This window comes from Prionailurus bengalensis, chromosome D1 (assembly GCF_016509475.1).
Source record: "Prionailurus bengalensis isolate Pbe53 chromosome D1, Fcat_Pben_1.1_paternal_pri, whole genome shotgun sequence".
In the NCBI taxonomy this organism is placed as follows: domain Eukaryota; kingdom Metazoa; phylum Chordata; class Mammalia; order Carnivora; family Felidae; genus Prionailurus; species Prionailurus bengalensis.
This window is the reverse complement of record NC_057346.1, coordinates 4,650,870-4,673,311: the sequence shown is the minus strand read 5'-3', so window position 1 is coordinate 4,673,311 and position 22,442 is coordinate 4,650,870. Positions and strand designations below refer to the sequence as shown.

The 22,442-nt window shown below is 41.4% G+C and overlaps 1 long non-coding RNA gene across 2 annotated transcripts; it reads right to left on the bottom strand.

Moving 5' to 3' along the window:
* Nucleotides 1-12,537: 12,537 nt before the first annotated feature.
* Nucleotides 12,538-20,523, bottom strand: LOC122482906. Of its 2 annotated transcripts, XR_006297242.1 has the most exons (4): nucleotides 20,137-20,523; nucleotides 19,579-19,695; nucleotides 18,994-19,471; nucleotides 12,538-12,696 (listed from the first exon to the last, which is right to left on the bottom strand). It is a non-coding gene; the product is annotated as an uncharacterized LOC122482906 (long non-coding RNA). The 2 variants fall into 2 exon arrangements; XR_006297243.1 differs by lacking the exon at nucleotides 18,994-19,471 and having other exon boundaries at nucleotides 20,137-20,519.
* Between the last annotated feature and the right edge of the window lie 1,919 nt (nucleotides 20,524-22,442).

The window sequence follows — 22,442 nt, the reverse complement described above, 5'->3', positions numbered from 1 at the left end:
CCATTTACAGTTGCACACCAAATAATAAGATATCTATGAATAAATCTAACCAAAGTGGTGAGCAACCTATACTCTGAAAAGTGTAAAACAGTGATGAAAGAAATTCAAGATGACACAAAGAAACAGAAGGACATTCCATGCTCATGGATCGCAAGTACAAATATTGTGAAAATGTCTATACTTCCCAAAGCAATTGACACAATTAGTGCAATCTACATCAAAATACCAACAGCATTTTTCACAGAACTAGAACAGTCCTAAAATTTGTATGGAACCACAAAAGACCCCAATCTTCAGAGTAAACAACCTTTATGTGAAGTGATAATTATGGATGGCATTATGCCTCTGGATCTTCTGCTCCAAAACACATTAACTCTGGCCTAAGCATTTGAACAAACATTAGACATATCCCAACCAAGGATCATTCTACAAAATACATTGTACAAAAGTACCCTCAAAACTTTGCAGATTATGAAAAATATGGAAAATCTAAAAATCGTCATGACCGGGTGGAGCCCAAGGAGACAGGATGACTGAATGTAATGTGCCAGCTGGGAGGAGTCTGGAACAGAAGAGGTTAAAACTGACAAAATCTGAGTTAACATATAAACTTTAGTTAATACTACCATATCTCTTTGGGATATTGATTGTGATAATGTACCAACTCATAGGACATCAATAGTGAGAAAACAGTCTGATGTATGTGGAAACTCAGTACTATCTTCCCAATTTTTTTGGTAACTAGAAACCCATCACGAATGAAAAGATTATTAGTAATCATGGTTTTATTTTTTCAACACATAATATTATATAACTAGTTCTAGTATTAGTTACTAGTGATTGACATGTACCTCTTCTTGTTGTTCTCACTATTGCTTAATTTAAATAATAGCATTCATGTTATGGAAAACCAAATGCACGATGATATACAATTCATAGAAACATCTACTGTACATATTTTAAGGTAATAACATATGTATATACCACTGTATTCTGTGGTATGTATATTAAGTGTTTTTCTGATCTTGAAGGAGCATGTCATCTAATGGCTTTCCATAAAGGTGGTTATCCTAGATAATGAATGATACTCAGATTTTACAGGATGTGCTTCACATCATGCCTGAACATTTAAAAAAAAAAAATGTACAAACGGCCAGATGAATCATTGTGACTGGCTCACTTATTCTAAAGAATCCTTGCTTTAATATTTTCATGCATATTTTTAGCAGGAATACAACAGAATAAAATATTTCCAAATCAAAGAGATTTTCAAAGACTGGAAGAATGATAGGGAGTTCAAGGGGTTTCAGAAGGAAAAGATGTGACCATGAAGTGGCAGTCACAGGCAAGCAGCTTTCTCTGGGCCACTTTAACAGGTTTGCATGAGGATATGTGACTTGCCAAAGGGTAAGACCCAGAAGTACAAGAGGGAAAGACAACGCTTTAGGAAGGGGTGACTTGGAAAGGGTGCTTCTGTGCCTAAGTGATGGCTCAGCAGCCTGGATGGGGGTCCCTGAGTCAAAGACTTCAAAAGTCCATCAGTAACTTAGACTCACAAAGATCTTAGAGCCACAGAGTTGATCTTCATCTATGAGTAGGAGATGGTCATAGTTTCACAGGATATGAAAAATCGGGCTGGCAGTAGATGGCTAAAATATTATTTAGGGCTATATTTTTAATAAAAAATAGATGTGTAAAAATTTGGGTTTGGAATGGTAAGAAAAATCACAGGCCCATCATCGAGTTACTTATGTTAAGGCCCCATGTCACCAAACCTAGTTTCATTCCTGCAGGAATGTAACCTTTAACCAGTCAACAAAGAATTTCCTAGTCAGTGCTGGAAATTTAACTGATAGACTCCTGCCATTCCCCTCAGGGAGGCAATCTTACCTAAATAAGGTATTCCATACCACTAATTTTTTTTAAGTTTATTTATTTTGAGACAGACATAAGGAGAGCACATGCAAGGGAGGGGCGGGAAGAGAGGGACAGAGAGAATCCCATGACCATGAGGTCATGATCTGAGCCAGGATCAAGAGTCAGACACTTAATCAAGCCATCCAGGCACTCCAAGAATGTGGAGTTTCAAAGGTTAGCAGGCTTGGCTGTGATACAGCCCTGAGGACACTGGCCTACTCCTGGAAAGAAGGCAGCAAACTACTTGCAAGCAGATGGCATGGAAACAGTGATCTGTACAACTCCTGGTGCACACAGTGAGGAGATTATACATTCACCTTGGAGAACATCCCTGAGAGGCAGTGTTCACAAAGAGGGGACAAAGGATCTAGGCCAAAGGAGCTGGGTGGCGCCATTTCCCTCCTCTGCCCCCCAGCATAAACACAGAGCCACCTGCTAGAAACAAAGCCATTCCCACACTGGCTGCCTAACCTGCTTAGACCAAGCCCCACCTTCCTGTGCTCTGGCGAGACTGGCCTTCTGGGTCATTCAAGGTTGCCTCAGTCCCAATGGAGCTGGCCCCTTCCCCAGAAGACCAGGTGAAGCCCATGACCACACCACCTCTATTGACCAGACAGTTCTGCAGGGCTTCACTTCTAGTGGCAGTCATTTCAAGTCTCATTTAACAAGCAGATCAGAGCTGACCTAGATAAAACTCACCACATTCTGGCCAAGGACCATACACTTCCCATACAACTGGCCTGAAGGATAGTGCAGCCAGAACACAAAACAGTGCATGCAACACACACCACAGACACTCCCTGATGTGTCAGTCCCTGGACATTGGATGAGCTCCTCTTCATAAAACCATTCAACTCACAGGCAGGTAACACAATGAGGTTTGGTAACAGAGAGAAGGCAAATAGCCAAAATACCAAGACAAGAGGAATGCATCCCAAATGAAAGAACAAGATAAGGTCATGGGAAGAGAAATGGAAGGAACACTTCCAAACTCATTCTATGAGGCCAGCATGGCCTTGAGTCCAAACTGGACAAAGACTCCACTAAAAAGGAAAACTACAGACCAATTTCCCTGATGAACCTGGATGCAAAAATTCTCAACAAAAATTAGCAAACCAGATCCAACAATACATAAAAAGAATTGCTCACCACAATGAGGTGGAATTTATTTTTGGGATGCACAACTGATTCAATGTCTGCAAATCAACTGATGGGATACATCACATTGATAAACGAAAGGGTAAGAACCACATGATCCTCTCAATAGATGCAGAAAAAGCATTTGACAAAATACAGCATCCTTTCTTCATGAAAAAAAAAACCCTCAAGAAAGGAGGGAAAGAAGAATCATGCCTCAACATCATAATGTCCAGATACAAAAGTCCCACAGCTAATATCCTTTTCAATGGGGAAAAAAGAGAGATTTCCCCCTAAGGTCAGGAACACAACAGGGATGTCCACTCTCACCACTATAATTCAACATACTGTCAGAAGTCCTAGCCTCAACAATCAGACAACAAAAAGAAATACAAGGTGTCTAAACTGGCAAGGAGGGGTCAAACTTTCCCTCCTCGCAGACACGATACTCTCCATGGAAAATCCAAAAGACTCCACCAAAAAACTTCTAGGACTGATACAGGAATTCAGGAAAGTCTCAGGATATAAAATCAAGATATAGAATTTGATTGCATTTCTATATGCCAATAATGAAGCAGCAGGAAATCAAGGAATTGATCTCATTTACAATTGCACTGAAAACCATAAAATACCCAGGGATAAACCTAACCAAAGAGGTAAAAGATCAGTACACTTAAAACAGTAGAGGGGCCCCTGGGTGGCTCAGTCAGTTAAGCGCCGACTTCGGCTCAGGTCATTATCCCACATTTGTGGGTTGGAGTCCCACGATGGGCTCTGTGCTGACAGCTTAGAGCCTGGAGCCTGCTTCACATTCTGTGTGTCCCTCTCTCTCTGCCCCTCCCCTGCTCATGCTCTGTCTCTCTCTCAAAAATAAACAAACATTAAAAAAAATTAAAAGAAAAAACAATATAACATCTATGAAAGAAATTGAAGAAGACAGAAAGAAATGGAAAAACATTCCATGCTCATGGATTAGAAGAGCAAATATTGTTAAAATGTCAATACTACCCAAAGCAATCAACACATTCAATGCAATCCCTATCAAAATAACACCAGCATTGTTCACAGAGCTAGAACAAACAAACGTAAAATTTGTAAGGAACCAGAAAAGACCCCAAATAGCCAAAGTCATATTGAAAAAGAAAACAAAGCTGGAGACATTATAATTCTGGACTTTATGGTGTATTAGAAAGCTGCAATCATCAAGACAGTATGGTACGGACACAAAAAGAGACACAGAGATCAATGGAACAGAATAGGGAACCCAGAAATAGACCCTCAAACATATGGCCGAGTAATCTTTGACAAAGAATGAAAGAATATCCAATGGAAAAAAAGAGTCTCTTCAGCAAATGGTACTGGGAAAACTGGACAGTGAGAAGAATGAATCTGGACTATGTTCTTAAACCACACACACACACACACACCTCAAAATGGATGAAAGATCTAAATGTAAGACAGGAACCATCAAAATCCTAGAGGAGAAAACAGGCAACCTACCTCTTTGATCCTGGCCACAGCAAATTCTTGCTTGTCGTGTCTCCAGAAGCAAGGGAAACAAAAACAAAAATGAACTACTGGGACCTCAAGATAAAAAGTTTCTGCACATCAGAGGACACAATCAGCAAAAGTAAAAGGCAGATGATGTAATGGGAGAAGATATTTGCAAGTGACACATCAGGTAAAGGGTTAGTATCCAAAATCTATAAAAAACTTATCAAACTCAACACCCAAAAACCAAATAATCCAGTGAAGAAATGGGCAAAAGACATGAAGAGACACTTTACCAAAGATGACATCCAGATTGGTCACACATAAAAAAAGATGCTCAACCTCACTCATCATCATTGAAATTCAAATCAAAACCACAATGAGATAGCCCCTCACACCTATCAGAATAGCCAAAATTAACATCTCAGGAATTGACAGGTGTTGGCAAGGATGCAGAGAAAGGAAACCCTTTTGCAATGCTGGTGGGAATTCAAAGTGGTATATCCACTCTGGAAAATAGTATGGAGATTCATCACAAAAACTAAAAACAGAACTACACTACGACCCAGCAATTGTACTACTAGGTATTTATCCAAAGGATACACAAACGCTGACTTAAAGTGGCACATGCACTCCAATATTTATAGCAGCATTATCAACAATAGCTAAATTATGCAAAAAGCCCAAATGACCATTGACTGATGAATGGATAAAGAAGATGTGGTATATTTATACAGTGGAATATTATCCAGTGATCAAAAAGAATGAAATCTTGCTATTTGCAACACTTTGGATGGAATTGAACTATATTATGCTAAGCAAAATGTCAGAGAAAGACACACATCATATGATTTCTCTCATCTATGGAATTTAAGAAATTAAGCTGATGAACATAGTGAAAGGAAGGCAAAAATAAGATACAAACAGAGAGGGAGTCAAATGATAAGGGACTCTTAAATACAGAGAAGAAACTCAGGGTTCCTGGAGGGTTACTGAATAGGGGGATGGGCTAAATGGGTGACAGGCACTGGAGGGGGGCACTTGCGATGAGTAGTGGGTATTTTTTGTAGTTGATGGATCACTAAATTCTACTCCTGAAAATGTATTCTATAAGATAACTAACTTGGGCTTAAATTAAAAAAAAAAAGAAATATGAAAAATAAATTAATTAATACCAGTCAAAAGAAAAGAATATTTAAATCGGACTCTTTGAGTGGAAATGAAAGACCAAAAGTGATACACACAACAAAGGATCAGAGAAAACATCAAGAAATAATGGCAAAACACCTAATAAAATGGCACTAACTATATATCTATCAATAATTACTCTGAATGTAAATGGACTAAATACTCCAATAAAAAGACACCGAATAGGGTGTCAGAATGGACAAAAGAAAAAAAAAAGAAAAGAAACAAACAAACCAAAAAAACCAAGACCTATCTAGATGCTGCCTACAAAGCCTTATTTGGACCTAAAGTCACCTTCAGATTTAAAGTGAGGGAATGAAGAAACATTTCTCATGCCAATAATGTCAAAAGAAAGCCAGTAGCAATACTTATATCAGGCAAAATAAACTTTAAAACCAAGACTGTATTTTGGTACCCTTTGGGTAAATACCTAATAGTGAAATTGCATACACCCATTATTTATAGCAGCATTATCAACAATAGCAAAACTATAAAGAAAGCCCAAATATCCATCAACTCAACTGCTGAAGGTATAAAGAAGTTGTGGGGTGGGTGTGTGTATACATTCAGACATATATATACATACATACATACACACACACATATACAATGAAATATTACTCAGCCATCAAAAAAGAATGCAATCCTGCCATCTGCAACAATGTGGATGGAGCTAGAATATATTATGCTAAGTGATATATGCCAATCAGAGAAAGACAAACATATTCAGAACACTCCATACTAAAATGGCAGAATACACATTCTTTTCAAGTGTACATGGGACATTCTCCAGAATCTATCACATTCTAGGTCACAAATCAGGCCTCAACAGGTACCCAGAGATCAGACCAAGCATCTTTTCTGACCACAAAGCTAAGAAACTTGAAGTCAACACCCCTCCCCCAAAAAGAAAAGAAAAAAAAAAAAAGGAAAGGCCACAAATAAAGGGAGGTTAAACAACATGCTACTAAATGAATGGGTCAACCAGGAAATGAATGAGAAAATACACTGAAACAAATGAAAATGAAAATACACTGGTAAAAAACTTTGGAATGCTGCAAAAGCAGTCTAAGATAGAAGTATATAGCAATACAAGCCTACCTTACAGAGAAGAAAAATCTGAAACAATCCAAACTTACAACTAAAGGAATGAGAAAAAGAACAATCCAACCCTAAGGATGGCAGAAGGAAGGAAATAATAAAGATTAAGGGATAAATAAGTGATATAGAAACTAAAAAACACTAGACCAAATCAATGAAACCAGGGGCTGGTTCTTTGGAAAATAGTAATCAACTTGAAAACCTCCTAGACAGACTTTTCACAAAGAAGAAAGAAAGGACTCAAATAAATAAAATCACAAATAAGAGAGGAGAAATAACAGTCCACACCACAGAAATACAATTAGAAGATAATATTGTGAAAAACTATATGCAACAAATTGGACACTCTGGGAAAAATGGATAAATTCCTAGAAACACATAAACTACCAAAACTGAAACAGGTAGATACATAAAATCAGAAACCAGAAAGAAACTGAATCAGTAATAAAAACATATCTCCCCCAACACAAGAGCTCAGGGCCAGAAGGCTTCACTGATTAATTCTACCAAACATGTAAGGAAGAGGTAATATCTATTCTTCTTGAATTATTACAAAAAATAAAAAAGAAGGAAAACTTACAAACCCATGCTATCAGGCCATTATTACCCTGGTACCCACATCAGATAAAGCCTCCACTAAAACCAAAAACTGCCGGGGCGCCTGGGTGGCTTGGTCGGTTGGCTGTTCAACTCTTAATTATGGATTAGGTCATTATCTTGCGGTTCATGCATTCGAGTCCCACATTGTACCCTGTGCTGACAGTGGAGCATGCTCAGGATTCTCTCTCCCTGTCTCTCTACCCCTCCCTCACTTTTATGTACTCTATCTCTCTATATAAATAAACATTCAAAAATATGTTTAAAAAATTTTTTTTTAAATAGGGGCACCTGGGTGGCTCAGTCGATTAAGCGTCGGACTTCGGCTCAGGTCATGATCTCGCGGGTCGTGAGTTCGAACCCCGGGTCAGGCTCTGTGCTGACAGCTCAGAGCCTGGAGCCTGCTTCAGATTCTGTGTCTCCCTCTTTCTCTGGCCCTTCCCCTCTTGAGCTCTGTCTCTCTCTCTCTCTCAAAAATAAACGTTAAAAAATTTTTTTAATTTTTTAAAAAAATAAAACTGCAGACCAATAGCCTAATGAGTATGTACGCAGAAATTCTCATTAAAATACCTTCAAATTAAAGTCAACAATACATTAATAGAATCATTTACCATAATCAAGTGGGATATATTCCTGGGCTGCAAGGGTGGTTCCACATTCACAGATCAATCAACATGATGCACCACAGTAATAGAAGAAAGGATAAAGACAATATGATACTTTCAACAGATGCAGGAAAAGCACTTGACAAAATGTCACATCCATTCATGATAAAAAAAAACCCTCAGCAAAGTAGACTGAGACTCAACCTACCTGCACATAATAAAGGTCATCTACGAAAAACACACAGCTAATCTCATCCTCAATGGGGAAAAATTGAAAGCTTTTCCTCCAAGGTCAGGAAAAAGACGGGGATGACCCCTCTCACCAGTTATTCCACATAGTACTGGAAGTCCTAGCCACAGCAATCAGACAACAAAAAGAAATAAGAGGGATCCAAATCAGCAAGGAAGAAGTAGAACTTTAACTATTTGTAACTGACATGATGCTCTCTATAAAAATCATGAAAGACTCTGATAGAAATTGCTAGAATTGATATGAATTTGACAAGTCACAATATACAGAAATCAATGTACAGAAAGCTATTGCATTTCTATAGACGAATCATGAACAGAGAGAGAAATTAAGGAATCAATCCCATTGACAGGTACACCAAATACCACAACATACCAGGAATAAACCTAACCAAAGAGGTGAAAGACTTATACTCTAAAGGCTATGAAACACTGATGAAAGAAATGGAAGAGGACACAAAGAAAGGGAAATACATTTCATGTTCATGGATGGGAAGAACAAAATACTGTTAAAATGACTACACTCCTCAAAACAATCTACACACGTAATGAAATCCCTATCACACTAACAAAACATTTTTCACAGAATTAGAACAAATAATCCCAAAATTTATATGGAACAACAAAAGGCCCCAAACAGCCAAAACAAACTTGAAGAAAAGCAAAGATGGAGACATCACAATTCCAGACTTTAGGTTATATTACAAAGCTATCGTGGGGCACCTGGGTGGCTCAGTCAGTTGAGCATCCGACTTTGGCTCAGGTCATGATCTCGCAGTCTGTGAGTTCTAGCCCCACATCAGGCTCTGTGCTGACAGCTCAGAGCCTGGAGCCTATTTCAGATTCTGTATCTCCCTCTCTCTCTGCCCCTCCCCCACTCATGCTCTGTCTCTCTCTCTGTCAAAAATAAACACTAAAAAAAATTTTTAAAAAAAAGCTATAGTGATCAGAACAGTATGGTACTAGCAAAACAAAACAAAACAAAACAAAACAAAACAAAACCAACCACAGATGCATAGATCAATAGAATGGAAACCCAGAAATGAACTCATACCTATATGGTCAATTAATCCTCAACAAAGCAGGAAGGAATATCCAATTGAAAAAAAGATAGTCTTGGGCACATGGGTGGCTCAGTCACTGAAGCGTCTGATCATGGCTTCAGCTCAGGTCATGATCTCAGGTTTCATCAGTTTCAAACCCGTGCCGGGCTCCACACAGTGCAGAGTCTGCATGGGATTCTATTTCTCTCTGCCTCTCTTCTGCATGCTCTGTCTCTCTCTCTCTCTCTCAAAAATAAATAAATACACTTTTAAAAAAGTCTCTCCAACATATGGTTTTGGAAAAACTAGACAGCAACCTGCAAAACAAACCAAAAACAACAACAGACCACTTTCTTACAACATACACAAAAATGAATCCAACATGGATAACGACCTATGTGTGAAACCTAAAACCATAAAAATCCCAGAGGATAACACAGGCAGTATCTTATTTGACATTGGCTGTACAAATGTCTTTGTAGATATATCTCCTGAGGTAAGGAAACACAAGAAAAATAATGGGACTTAATAAAAATAAAAAGCTTCTGTCACCAAGGAAACAATCAACAAAACTAAAACACAACCTACAGGATGATGGTATTTGCAAACGACATCTGATAAAGGGTTAGTGTCCAAAATATATAAAGTTACACAGCACGCAAAAAAAGAGAAATCCAATTAAAAATGGGCAGAAGACATGAATAGACATTTTCCCAAAGAAGACATACAGATAACCAAGAGACACATGAAAAAATGTTCAACAATACTGATCTTCAGGGAAATACAATTCTAAAGTACAATGAGATAACTCATTACATCTGTCAGAATGACTAAAATCAACAAATGATGAAACAGCAGGTGTTGCCAAGGATGTGGGGGAAAAAGGAAACCTCTTGCACTGTTGGTAGGAATGCAAACTGGTGCAGCCACTCTGGAAAATATCATGGAGATTGCTCAAAAAATTGAAAATAGAACTACCTTACGATCCAGCAATTTCACTACGAGGTATTTACACAAAGAATACAAAAATAATGCTTCAAAGGGATACATGCACACTGATGTTTACAGCAGCATTTTCTACAACAGCCAAATTATGGAAACTGCCCAAGTTTCCATCAACTGCTGAATAAACTGAGATATAGTATATGGAATGAAATATTATTTAGCTGTAAAAACATGAAATTTTGTCATTTGCCATGAGGTGGATGGAGCGAGAGAATGTCATGCTAGGTGAAATAAGCCTGTCAGAGAAAGACAAATACCAGATAATTTCACTAACACATGGAAATGAAACAAAACAAAGGGGGGGGAGGGGAAGGAGACAGTGAAACATAGACTCTTAACTAGGAAACAAACTGAGGGTTTCCCCACTGGGGTGGGGGATGGGTGAAACAGGTGATGGGTATTAAGAAGTGCACTTGGGATGAGCACCAGGTGACATGTGAAGTGTTGCTCTACATTGTACACCTGAAACTAATATTACACTGTATCTTTACTAACTAGAATTTAAATTAAAAAATAACTTAAGGTTAATGACACCTACCAGGTTTTCTGTAGTTTTCAATCACTTCACTATGTTGGAAAAATAACCATTACATTTTTATTTACTTTTTAATTTTTTTTTAATTTTTTTTCTGTTCTGCATCACCTACCCTCCCCTCCCTCCCACCCCCCATCAACCCTCAGTTCTCAGTTTTTAAGAGTCTCTTATGCATTGGCTCTCTCCCACTCTAATCTTTTTTTTTTCCTTCCCCTCCCCCATGGGTTTCTGTTAAGTTTCTCAGGATCCACATAACAGTGAAAACATATGGTATCTGTCTTTCTCTGTATGGCTTATTTCACTTAGCATCACACTCTCCAGTTCCATCCACGTTGCTACAAAGGGCCATATTTCATTCTTTCTCATTGCCATGTAGTATTCCATTGTGTATATAAACCACAATTTCTTCATCCATTCATCAGTTGATGGACACTTAGGCTCTTTCCACAATTTGGCTATTGTTGAGAGTGCTGATATAAACATTGGGGTACAAGTGCCCCTATGCATCAGGACTCCTGTATCCCTTGGGTAAATTCCTAGCAGTGCTACTGCTGGGTCATAGGGTAGGTCTATTTTTAATTTTTTGAGCAACCTCCACACTGTTTTCCAGAGTGGCTGCACCAGTTTGCATTCCCACCAACAGTGCAAAAGTGTTCCCGTGTCTCCACATCCTCTCCAGCATCTATAGTCTCCTGATTTGTTCATTTTGGCCACTCTGACTGGTGTGAGGTGATATCTGAGTGTGGTTTTGATTTGTATTTCCCTGATGAGGAGCAACGTTGAGCATCTTTTCATGTGCCTGTTGGCCATTTGGATGTCTTCTTTAGAGAAGTGTCTATTCATGTTTTCTGCCCATTTCTTCATTGGATTATTTGTTTTTTGGGTGTGGAGTTTGGTGAACTCTTTATAGATTGTGGATACTAGCCCTTTGTCTGATATGTCATTTGAAAATATTTTTTCCCATTCCATCACTTGCCTTTTAGTTTTGTTGATTGTTTCCTTTGCTGTGCAGAAGCTTTTTATCTTCATGAGGTCCCAATAGTTCATTTTTGCTTTTAATTCCCTTGCCTTTGGGGATGTGTCAAGTAACAAATTGCTGTGGCTGAGGCCAGAGAGGTCTCTTCCTGCTTTCTCCTCTAGGGTTTTGATTGTTTCCTGTCTCACATTCAGGTCCTTCATCCATTTTGAGTTTATTTTTGTGAATGGTGTAAGAAAGTGGTCTAGGTTCATTCTTCTGCATGTTGCTGTCCAGTTCTCCCAGCACCATTTGTTAAAGAGACTGTCTTTTTTCCATTGGATGTTCTTTCCTGCTTTGTCAAAGATTAGCTGGCCATACGTTTGTGGGTCTAGTTTTGGGGCTTCTATTCTATTCCATTGGTCTATGTGTCTGTTTTTGTGCCAATACAATGCTGTCTTGATGATGACAGCTTTGTAGTAGAGGCTAAAGTCTGGGATTGTGATGCCTCCTGCTTTGGTCTTCTTCTTCAAAATTACTTTGGCTATTCGGGGCTTTTTGTGGTTCTATATGAATTTTAGGATTGCTCGTTCTAGCTTCAAGAAGAATGCTGGTGCAATTTTGATTGAGATTTCATTGAATGTGTAGATAGCTTTGGGTTAATCATTAAATTTTTAAAAAGCATGTGTGATGTGGGGCCCAGTTTGTGCCCTTACCTCGGTCTCTGGTTCCAGCAGGACTCGGAAAGTGGGTCCCAGCTCATTCTTCTAGAAGGTCCTGAGATGAGCATTTCATGCATTCATGTCCTAATGGAACGCAGCTCCCGTTTTTCTGAATTTCCGTCAGGATTTCTTCCCAGAAACAAGCCTGAATCTGGAACAAACCATCCACAGCATCTATGATGTGATGTCATGAGACCCCTCAATCCACGGGTCCTTTAGTAAAATACGTCTTGTTCAAATACTGTCCAGGAAGGGGAGGAATGAAACACGGGAACAGCCCAGAAAGTGCAAGGGCCTGTGCTGCTGACCGACCAGCGCGCCCAGGGAAGCCACCCAGCGCCCCCTCCTCAGCACTCAGTACAACAAGGCAGTTTCTCTCTGGTGACTCAGGAGATGCCAAGTTGCTGCAAAGCTCCCAAGGCCTCCCCTGGGACGGGCGGCAGAACCTGCTGGAAACGCACCCTGGTCTCTGTCCTAAGGCAGCAGCAGAGGCCCTGAGTCCTCTGGGAACAACAGAAGCCATTCCTGTTCTGAGGTGCCCTGGGTCAGAAAAGCCAATGGGGTACCCTCTGCAGGCCTTCACTGTGCACCCAGAGGAACCAGCCCCTCCTGCTTTGTGGTGCTCTAGCTCTCTCTGCTGGCCACCATGGGAATTCCTGCAATGTGGAAGGCCCTGGTCACTCAGCTGATGGACCCAAGGTGCTCTGGGCAACTAAGCCTGTTCTCCACATTGGGAAGGGTCTTACTGACAGGGCCTGGGACACAAAGAAATCTTTTCCTTCTCCTTTCTTATGAGTGAAGAATCAAACCGAATTTATTAATGTAATGACATCACTTGTAATGCTTTAAGCAATGTTCACAGAAACAGAGACCACCAATTTACACATACTGAACAAGAGGTAAATGTGTCTACCACCAAAATACTAAGGTTAGATAAAGAGTTGACACCTTTGAGAGAGAGATACCGGCTTCCAGCTATGGAATGAATGAGTCCTAGGGATACAAGGGACAGCCAATGGAATAGAGTCAATCCTGTAGTAATACTGTTGCATGCTTTCACATGATAGCTACACTTGTAGTTAAGTACAACATAATTTATAGACATATGGAATGACTACAATGTATGCCTAAAACTAACACAACAAATGTGTGAAAAATATTCAATTAAAAATAGACATCCTTTACACTATCTTTAATTTCTACTTCTTTGCCAATAAACTATCATTCCTGGGGCACTTGGGTGGCTTAGTTGGCTAAGCATCCGACTTTGACTCAGGTCATGATATTGCAGTCCATGAGTTTGAGCCCTATGTCAGGCTCAGAGCCTGGAGCCTGCCTCAGATTCTGTGTCTCCCTGTCTATATGCCCTCCCCTGCTCAGGATCTCTCAAAAAGGAAAAAAAAAAATAAACATTAAAAATGAAAAAAAATCATTCGTAATTTAGAATCTGTGAAATTCCATTTATACCAGAATCTCTAACATCACTATCTTTTTTTTTTTAATTTTTTTTTAACGTTTATTTATCTTTGAGACAGAGAGACAGAGCATGAACAGGGGAGGGGCAGAGAGAGAGAGAGACACGGAATCGGAAACAGGCTCCAGGCTCTGAGCTGTCAGCACAGAGCCCGACGTGGGGCTTGAACTCACAGACCATGAGATCATGACCTGAGTCGAAGTCGGACGCTTAACTGACCGAGGCACCCAGGCGCCCCTACCATCACCATCTTGATGTTGACAGCTTACCTGAAAAGTCACTAATAATATCTTTGATGGACACATAGGTGACAAGGTCAGAATGCAACTTACAGGGAACTACACATTTGTTATGAATTTACTGTAAGTATCCTTGGCTAATATTTTCAATGAAATGTGCTTTAGGGATATAGATGAATGAAGCAATGTCTATCAGTCATATAGGTCAATTTCCTATAGGACCATTGTGTCTTCAATTATGAATTGCCATCTCTTCAGAATTAAAAGAAAGCTGGGAGATGAAAATGTCTCTGACTTTGATGTAAGAGAAGACAACGGTGTTTTAAAGGGTTCACCTACCATCTGGCATCCTCAGTTTGGCAGTGCACAGGAGGATAGCAACCCACTATCTTGAAACACACCGCTAGTTCCAGAGGGAGAATATGGACCTTATTGTCAAATACTTTTTATCAATATCAGCAATCCACCTCTGCCAGGTCCAGACTGCAGGACTTGGGGGCAGCACAATGCCTGATGCCTGGGTTCAGAACATGAGGAAGGCCAGCAGGTTTGCGGGGGATGCAGCAGGGCCTGGGGCAGTGAGGGAGATGGCCCAGGGTCACCACCCCACAGAGAAGGCTCTGGAGTTTACCTGCCAAAGAGCAACACACTCTCCATCAAGACATCCCTCTCCATGACAGAACATGAGGCTGAGCCCCACAATTCCAGGAGAAATGAGGGATACCAGTCTTTTCAAATGCAATGCCCTCTGTAGAGCTTGGCCCCAGGGTCTTGGGAGTCACAGAAGTCTGATGCCCATGATACCGGCCTTTTCTGCCCCAGCACTGATCCACTTCATACACCCCCTCTCCCCTGGCCCATGTCACCCCGTCCACATACCTGGACCAGGTCCCTACTTTCCTCCTTGTACTTCTTTGTTTCTCTCTAACCCCATCTCTCTCTGTTTCTTCCTTTCACTCTCTAGGACTTGCCCAATCCCCCATCACTCATCCAATGTCTCTCTCCCGGTCTCTTTCTCTCCCCAGGCTTCAGGCTATTTGCTCTGTGCATGCAGCCCTGTCCAGGAGCACAGGGCACTCCTGTCTCTCCCTCTCTTCTGTCATATTTGGTCCCAGGCCCTGATCACAATGGAGGAGAATCCCTCTGTACAGCAGCTGCTCGTGTTGACATTTGCTATAGCAATGCTAGCAGCATGTGGACAGCCAGACATTTACCCTTGGTGGCCCAGCCATGACCCAAAAGCTGCTGGAGGGCTGGCTGCTTCCCTAAGCTGGGAGGAAAAAGGGGCTCACAGGGTTCAGGGTCCCTGGGGCAAAGTGGATTGGATTGGCCGATGTAGAAGGAGCCATATGCTTACAACCCAACTCTCCTGGGTGGTGTCGAAGGAACCTATCTCAGACCATGGACCTCTGCCCTCCCCATGCCTCAATAAGGCAACAGGGGAGGTTTATGGGACCTCATGTGACTCACCACAAAAATTTCTGCCATTTGCCCCCTTGGAGGCCACCTGGATTGGTGCTATTGGAGGCAGCTGGTGAGGTACATAAGGGCACAAGTGCTGGATTAATGCAGGGCCTCCTTACTGGTCTCCTGAATCCATTCCCCACCTTCAGAATAGACCCTTTCCTGGAGACAGATACCTGACCTGCTCATCAGCACAAACCCCATAAACTAGCAGGCATGCCATATGCTCATGAGTACCTACCTACAGAATTAACCGCCACCACCAGAGCTCCCTAAAGGATGTATCCAACTCCTCAGATGGAACTATAGGTCCCTTCCAGGCAATACAACCCCAAAGAATGATCTGTCTTCTTCCACCAATACTATACATTCTACCTGTTGGCTAACTGTGTTACAGGAACCCGAAAGTGTACACCTGATGAGGCATGAGTGTCGATTTTCCTGGAAGCAGACGCTGACACAGAGACACGACTGTGACAAGTATATTAGAGGACACTAGGAAGGACAAAGTGGAGGGAACGGGGTGGGCAGGGAAAGAATTCAGACCAAGGGGCAGATTAGACACCATCTCTAAATATATAATAACCACAGCTGGTTTGTAATGGTTCAGTGTCCTCTTCAAATTTCAAACTGATTGCCCTCTATGTCAAAGTGATTTTTAGTAATTGCAAACGGATCTTCTGTTCTCCTTTATGCGTTTTTTCTTCTACAATACATCTGTGGCTTTAGATGAGCACATATTTGTGTGGCTGCATTTGTGTGTCTACCTGTAATGGAAGAGGATTATCTTCAGATCTTAGGTGTAGATCTCTGAATTTACACATTCTCATACTTATATTTTCCTTCTTTGTAAAGTAGGACCTGAATTTTAATAGAAAAAACACAGGGGTCTTTGTTGTATCTTTTGAAACAGGAATTGCCAATCTCCCAGCCCCAGGCATTATAGCCTTAGTTTCATGAAATTGAATAAATATCTGTTGATGATCTTCTGTGTGCAGATACATTCATTTTCCCTTGAGAAGGGTGAATGCCCACTCATCCCATACATTTTAAAAATTAACCACCTCTTCATCGCACTGACCTCAGAGACCAACATTGTCCCTGCTTCTCAGGTTACAAAGCTGAGGCTCTGAGATGGCCCCACTGAGAGCTGGCATTAGGGCTGAGACAGCGGGATCACAGGAAGTGCCTCTGGAAATTGTGAGGGAAGTTTCAGAGATGCAAACCTTCAGGCAGGGTGGTGACAGCAGGTGCAGGGGTGGGGTGACAAGAGCCCAGCAGGGGCATTTCCTGGTCAACACTGAATTCCCTGCTAGGAGTCTGACTCAGGCTGAAGGCCAAGGAAGCCGCACAGCTGATCTACAACCTTTTGTCCCATCCAGTCTCACAGAGGCACACAAACTTAGGCAGACAAGCATCCCATAAGAACCAAGTTAAACTACAAATCTCCAGGGCATTCTTTCACACAGATCCAGAACCTTCAGAAAACCAAGGGAAACAACAGTCTTTATTTAGATAATGAACTAGGTGCACTTTGGCCACAATGACATTTCAGAGATGATACCTGCATGAACTGTCCTTGAACCCATGCAGCAGCTCTGTGTGGACCTCACGCTGAGCTCACTCTCCCTGCCCAGGTTGTGGGCCCTGCCAGAAATGGCCTCCAACTCCATCTCACTGAGTCCAACACCCTCCCCTCTGGACCATCTCAGCTCGCCCTTCTCATGCACAGTCTCCAATTCATTCCCATGAGATTCACGTCTCTGGCTCTTGTACTTAAGGTCCCATTACTGGAGCTGCCACTATTGTAGATCAGAAGCTCCATGTCTTTTAATGCATGTGACTCTCCCCGTTAGGACACTTGAAGCCCCTGATGGTAGGGGTGTGCCTCATCTCTCACAGAGCCATTAACATGGACTCTGTACAAGGCACACCTGCAGAACTGATATGCCTGCTTTTCTATGAAAAGACTCATTCCTTCTCCACAAGAGACACCTGCAGCCCAGTTCCCCAGTTCAGTAAGGGAAAAGACACAGGCCAACATATGTATGTCCTGAGAAACCTGAGGAATCTTAACAGTGTCCTCAGCCAGCAGCACCCTTGCATTGCCAAGCCTGTGAGGCCATCTCTGTGTCTTCTCAAAGACTCAACAAGACAGAAGCTGAACGTGCTGAACACATCCACTCATACTGTTCATATCATCTTATAAATAGTTGAGGTGGAGGTGGTGGGTCCTGTGTCCGAGGACACCAAGGAGCTGGAGGAGGCTCACTGAGCCCATGAACAGTGATAAAAGTGGTCTTTGGGGAAGGGCCTGCAGGGTGGACCTGGTAAAGGAGGAGGTCCTCTTGCATCCATAGGGACCTACAGAACAGAAGTGACAGGTATGCTGGTATGACAGACAGAAGAAGAACACCTGCAGGAGCTGAAACCCAATGAAGCAGGTGTCAGCACCTGGCTGCTTGTTCATTCACAGGTTCTAGAACAGGGCATCAGTGCCAGAAAACTCTACCCTCCCACGAGATCCCACCTACAGCCTGAAGCATCCCAACCAGGTGCTACAAGGAGAAACTACTGTCGCCACATGTCACTTCCTGTGTTTACAAATGCAGTAGGCCAAGGCGTCCTATTCTAGAAGACTGATGGCAGTAATGCCAGTCTAATAAAGGAGCATATTCCAGAGAGGCAGGCATCTGTGTCCAGGACCCCTCTGGTGTCCTCTTCCACCACATGTGCAGACTTTTTACTTGCACATTGAGAACGGACAGAACATGCAGGAAAGAAAAGCCCAGCACCACACAGAGATTAAAGCCACCCAGGGTCAGAGCTCCGCCTGCCAGGCCATGCCTGTACTCGCTCTGCTTCCCTCCCTGACAAAGGCATCTTCTCTGCAAGGCCACAGAGACTTCTGAGGAGACGGGGATTCCTGGAGTCCTGCAGGGGGCCTGGAAATGTGTTTTCTGAGAGAAACACATTACCTGTACACATTCATTGGTCTCAGGTATGTTTACCTTAATTCACAGGTAATTCAGCTTTTAAATACAATATGAGTTGCAGAGCTATTCTGTCTCATTGTAAAAGGGAGGTAGAAATTCTACATAAAAGAATGAACAGAAACATGTCTCGATTTCAGGTGTCAAACTCCCAAAAGGTATCGTGAGACAAAGTACCAGTTATAACTGCTCCAGGGACACAAGAGAACCTGCTCATATAAACACAACTGAAGGACTCTGTGAGATACTGGCCCTGCAAGTAATCACTGATTCTCTACCTTCACGACTGCAGTTCCATGTACATTTTCGAGTACACGTGCCACTTCTCATAATTCAGAGTAGTTCCACCTAGGGGACAACCGAGAAATTCTCTATCACACATTTACCAACACAGAAGGATCAGTAATGAATTCTGAAATTTATCTAAGAACATTCAGCACTGCACAAAGCACACAATATAAAGCTGGAAAGAGTTTTCATCTTTTCCAGTCACGAGGCTTATCGCAGACATTCTGAACAAGTTCATCGCCTACAATGAAATAGGAAAAAATAAAAATAATAACAATAACTCCATGTAAAGAAGGTGCGGAAGGAGTCAGCCGCTCCAGAAGACTTGAGGGTACAGTGAAGTGTCATCCTCCTCAAGTTATTTCCACAAACACAAAGTGAGAGCCACATGGTCCTCAGCCTCGACGCACTTGTGGCTTCCAGAGGTGCCAGCTACCATGATGATCTTAAACTGGAGAAGCCTGGAGGCTTGTGAGGATGAAAAAACAGTAAAGACACCAGAGGACATAGAATATCAGACAAGGCCAGATAAGTTTCCAGAAACCATTACAACTGAAATGGGCAACAGAATTTACCTTGTCTTTCTCTGCATCCTTGGTAGAGACAGAACTGATGTTCCCCATGGGAGCTGTACCATGTCCTGCGTCTCATAAAGGCTGGAGGTGGATGGAGGTGATTCTGACTTGCATAGACTTTGTGGAAGAAAAACAAACCTTCTGCCACATGTTTCATTATATTCAACTCTTTCCCACTCTTGGGTCCCTTACTGGGGGCAGAGGATTTTCAGGTGCCTCGGGTGACCCTTGAGGACAAGAGGGAGATCTGATCCTGTCCCTTGAGGAAGGTTCACAGGGCCCTGGTTCAGGTGTTTTTAGAACTAATCAAGCAGCTGTGAACAGCTCAGGTCTCAACTAGCTATAAATAAAGTTAGGGGTGTGTCTCATCCCTCAGAGAGCCCAGCACATGGTCTCTGTACAAGCTACATCCTAGGGAGTGCTCTGTTTGTCGGCCTGTATAAGGCCTCTTTCCTTCTCTATGAGAGACATATGTTGCCCAGCTCACTATGTGGAAATGACTGCCCATTTCATGCATGTCCTGAGAAACAAAAAACATTACAACGTCCTCAGACTGACCTGAAAGCCCTGTGGTACCATCACTGCATCTTCTCCAAAGACTCAACAAGAAGAAAGACAAAACGTGTTTTCTAAGTTAACTCCTACTGTTCAGATCATCTTCCCAGATGGTGGAGGGGGAGGGTGAGGTCCCAGAGGTCACCAGCTTGGAGAAAGTCGGGGTGGCCCAAAGCCCATGGATGGTGATAAAGGGCAGCCCACAGGGTACAACATGGAGGGCACTTCTGGGAAAGGAAGAAATGCTCTGGCAGCCACGTTGACCTACAGGACAGAAATTAAACTTTTGAGATGTGTTAGGGTAAAAGATGAAAAATCCAGCACCACACCAACACTAACATAGCTGAACCCCAGTGAAGGAGGAACAGTGCCTGTCTCCTTCGCCTCCACCTGGTTTCAAGAGGGCAGCATCAGTGCCACAAACCTCCATCCTTCCCACCAGCTCCCACCTAGAGCTTCTAGGAGCTTGAGGAGACAAGCAGTGCATTGCTGACAGCATGCATGGTACTAGCTGTGTCTGCAAATGTAGGGAAGGAAGTGACTAGTCTTAAAGGATCAGAGGGATAATTAATTCCAGACTACTAAAGAAAGTCTGTTCCACACATACAGGCTTCTATTTCCAGGACTACTCTCTACCCAGCCCTTCACCACCTCAACAGCCCAGTCTTGGCATAATAAGAGCTGAAATGATGAGGAAGAATTAGGTTTCCCTATAATTCATTTACATCTTTAATCCATTTCAAGTTCATTCTTGTGAGTGGTGTAACAACATAAGGTGCTAAGCTTTATTCTTATACATATAAATATCCAATTTTCCCAGCACCAGTTATTCAAGAGACTACTTTACTCCACTGTATATTCTTGACTCCCTTGTCAAATACTAGTTGACTGTGCATGCATGGGTTTGGGCTCTCAATTTCTGTTCCATTGTCTTGGGTGTGTCCTTATACCAGCGACATAACTGATTTCTTTAGTGTTAGAATGCAGCTTGAAATCAAGAAGTGTGATGCCTCCTGTTTTGTTCTTTCTTGCTTTGGCAACTTGGGGTAAGTTTGTGGGTTCCAAATACATTTGAGGATATGTTTTTCTAACTGTATAAAAATTGCATTGGAGTCTTGATAAAGATTGCACTGAATCTTTAGATGGCTTTGGGTAGTATGGACATTTTATCTATATTAATTCCTTCAAAAGATGGACACGGGATGGCTTTTCACTGACGTGTATTCTTCCATTTCTTTCATCCAAGTTGAACTTCTTCCATTTCTCCACACAGGTTTAATAGTTTTCTGTAGAGAGATCTTTCACTTCCTTTACCAAACTTATTCCTATATATTTTATTGTTTTTGATGCTTTGGTAAGTGGGATTGTTTTATTTACTTCTTTTTAGATCATCTGGTTAGTGTATAGGAATGCTACAGAATTTAGTATGGTGACTTTCTATTTTGCAACTTTACTGCATTTCTTGATTATATATTAATAGGCTTTTTGATATTATACTTTTTATTTCATTCTTTTATCTTATTAAAAAATCATTTTATTTGGGAATAGCTGACACACTATGTTACACTAGTTTCAAATGAACAACATAGTGATTGGACAAGTGTATACATTCTGCTACACTAACACAGGTGTAGCTGTTATCTGTCACCATGCATCGCTATTCCAGTACCATTAACTATGTTCCCCATTCTATATCTTCTATCTGTGATTTATTCATTCCATAACCAGAAGCCTGCATCACCCAATCCCCTTCACATATATAGGGCATCCTTGTCTTGTGCCTGATTTTAGAGGAAAATCTTTCACAATTTCACTATTGAGTATGATGTTAGCTGTGGGTTTCAGAAACATGGGCTTCCTTATGTTCCTTCTACACTGAATTTTTAAAGAGTTTTTGGTTTGTTTGTTTGTTTTTAGCACAAATGGATGTCACATTTTCTCAAGATTTTTTTCTGTGTCTATTGACATGGTCATATGAGATTTCTTTTCAATTTTTAAAATTTATTTATTTATTGTAGTTTAAATTATTTGTGTATTTAGTATTTATTTTTTCAAGTTTTTACTTAAATTCTAGTTGGTTAACATATAGTGTAATATTAGTTTCGGTTATGGAATTTAGTCATCCATCACTAACATACAATACCCGGTATTCCTTGCTACTAATGCCCTCCTTAGCCCATCACCCTTAACCCATCTCCCTGCCCACCTCCCTTCCAGTAACCCTCAGTTTGCTATTTATAGTTAAGAGTCTGGTTTCTGGTTGATTTTTCTTTCATTCATTTATGTGAGGGGTCACATTTATTGATTTG